Source organism: Malus domestica, chromosome 14, assembly GCF_042453785.1.
Source record: "Malus domestica chromosome 14, GDT2T_hap1".
NCBI lineage: Eukaryota > Viridiplantae > Streptophyta > Magnoliopsida > Rosales > Rosaceae > Malus > Malus domestica.
This window is the reverse complement of record NC_091674.1, coordinates 19,858,825-19,861,629: the sequence shown is the minus strand read 5'-3', so window position 1 is coordinate 19,861,629 and position 2,805 is coordinate 19,858,825. Positions and strand designations below refer to the sequence as shown.

Below are 2,805 nucleotides of genomic sequence, written 5' to 3'. Positions count from 1 at the left end.
AATCTCTACCAGTAGAAGCTCATTTCTTGCACTTCTAAGATCTTGATTTGTCTGACCTCTTCCTTCTTCAACACATTTGAAAATGTCTGGACCCTCCGACCGTCGTTTTGACTTGAACCTTGGAGAAGAGACAGCCACGCCTTCTCCAGACAACATATGGCGCCCATCCTTCATATCCCCTACTGGTCCTCTTACCGTTGGGGATTCTGTGATGAAGAATGATATGACCGCTGCAATGGTGGCCAGGAACCTTCTCACTCCCAAAGATAACAGACTACTTTCCAAACGGTCTGATGAGTTGGCTGTTAAGGACTCTCTGGCTCTTAGTGTTCAGTGTGCAGGTTCTGTGTCTAATATGGCCCAACGCCTATTTGCTAGAACCCGCCAAGTTGAATCATTGGCTGCTGAAGTGATGAGTCTCAAACAGGAGATTAGAGGGCTCAAGCATGAGAATAAGCAGTTGCACCGGCTCGCCCATGACTATGCTACAAACATGAAGAGGAAGCTTGACCAGATGAAGGAATCTGATGGTAAGGTTTTACTTGATCATCAGCGGTTTGTGGGTTTGTTCCAAAGGCATTTATTGCCTTCGTCCTCTGGGGCTGTACCTGGTAATGAAGCTTCAAATGATGAACCTCCAATGCCTCCTCCTTCTGGGGTTTTGTCAAGTACTGAGGCTCCGGATAACCACCCTCCGGTGCTTTCTCTTTCTGGGGCTCTACCGACTGCTGAGACTTCCCCTAAGCAACCTTTGTGAAGGCTCCCTTTTGTTTGTTTATTTTGACTCATGTATATGTACATATTTGTGGCTTATCGAAAATATTAATAAATAAGCTTTGCTTCATTTCAACATATTGTGTTAAATACACCAAAGCCTTCTTCATAAAGTTCTTTGAATTTTTACTTTTGTTGAAACCTGTATTGTTGAAGCTTTGTGAGTGAAGCATGTAGTTTGAGGTAGTGTTCCCTTAATTTCCCGAGTGAGGAAAACTTCTCGGTTGGAGACTTGAAAAATCCAAGTCACTGAGTAGTCACGAACTTTTGAGTACCAAGGCGTAGTAGCATATGGTGGGAGTCCCCCAAGTCTCTAGTCGAGGGAGTTGACGAATGAGGTGTCTTGCTAATAGTCCATGTCGTAAGTACCAAAACTTCATTCTTTTGTTTTCTAAGTGGTAGCCCCGGACTTTTTCTTCATAGATTTTGTTGATGAAGGTTGCTAGGCCCGAATAAGTGGAATTGCAGAAGGTGTAACCGTTGGTGCATTAACATCATAATGGAAGCATCACAATGATGGAAGCATCACAATGATGAAAGCATCATAATGATGAAAACACCATAATGATGAAACATCATAATGATGTTTCTTTGGTGGAATTGTTTTTCATTTCCCCTAACAACCGGAATTGTTTTTCAACATAACACCATCATCTGTAGGTCGAATCACAAAGTTGTCTTCATGAAAGTTGTTCGTTAATTCCTTAACTACAACATATCCAAATTGGAGAGCCATCGGAGCAGTACAACTCCAGAAATCCAGGTATGATGAGTGACTGTTTATCATTTGTCTGTCAACCCGTCAGATTTGTTGTGAGCTTTGAAACTCTATTTTCTCTTGCTCAGATCAGCATGCTTTCTTCATTTAAGTTGTTCCTCAGCTTGTGAACTACAACATATCCAAATTTGAGATCCCTCGGAGCTGTATAACTCAAGAAACTCAGGTATGATGAATGACTGGTTATTATTTTTCTGTCAACCCGTCAGATTTGTTGTGAGCTTCGAAACTCCATTTTCTCTTGTTCAGATCGGTATGCTTTCTTCATTGAAGTTTTTCCTCAGCTTGTGAACTACAACATATCCAAATTTGAGATCCCTCGGAGCTGTATAACTCAAGAAACTCAGGTATGATGAATGACTGGTTATTATTTTTCTGTCAACCCGTCAGATTTGTTGTGAGCTTCGAAACTCCATTTTCTCTTGTTCAGATCGGTATGCTTTCTTCATTGAAGTTGTTCCTCAGCTTGTGAACTACAACATATCCAAATTTGAGATCCCTCGGAGCTGTATAACTCAAGAAATTCAGGTATGATGAATGACTGGTTATTATTTGTCTGTCAACCCGTCAGATTTGTTGTGAGCTTCGAAACTCCATTTTCTCGTGTTCAGATCGGTATGCTTTCTTCATTGAAGTTGTTCCTCATCGACTCTTTCATAACATATCAAAAATTCAGGATGAACTAACGGTTAAATATTTCCAGATCTTCGAAACATCACAACAGCTTCGAAATCTGCAAGAAGCCGACTATCATGTTTGGAGCTTCAACACTTTAATTTCCGTCGCTCAAACAGAAATGGTTCCTTCTTGAAAGTTGTTCATATGCTCAAGAACTATAGGGTGTCCAAAATTCAGCTCCATTGGAGAAGAGCAGAGGTTGCAGAAATTTGATAGATGAAAAAGTCTCTTAGGTTGGATTTCTATTTTGGGGCAGATTCCAATTTTTGTAGCACCTTCATTATTGATGAATTGCTTGTACTTTTGTCCATTATGAAATTTGGGACTTTGGCTTGTTGTTGGATCTATTATAATATGTTTGGGAACATATATAAGTGAATAAATAAGAAGGAAAATTTTGGGCCCTTGTGGGTGTAAAACAAAAAATGTTTATGTTTACCCAAGTGTTTTTGTACAAGTTCAAGGGCATCTTGGGTTTTGTGAACAAAATTTGTTTATTTGGAGCAAGGTTTTGTGTTGAAGCTTTGTAGGTGAAGCTTTGGTGTTGAAGCTTTGTGGGTGAAGCTTTGGAGGTG

At 40.2% G+C, this 2,805-nt stretch overlaps 1 long non-coding RNA gene across 1 annotated transcript; it reads left to right on the top strand.

Moving 5' to 3' along the window:
- Positions 1-1,831: 1,831 nt before the first annotated feature.
- LOC139191072 (uncharacterized) lies at positions 1,832-2,452 on the top strand. The gene is made up of 3 exons (XR_011575208.1): positions 1,832-1,899; positions 1,983-2,080; positions 2,256-2,452. It is a non-coding gene; the product is annotated as an uncharacterized lncRNA (long non-coding RNA).
- Positions 2,453-2,805: the final 353 nt, after the last annotated feature.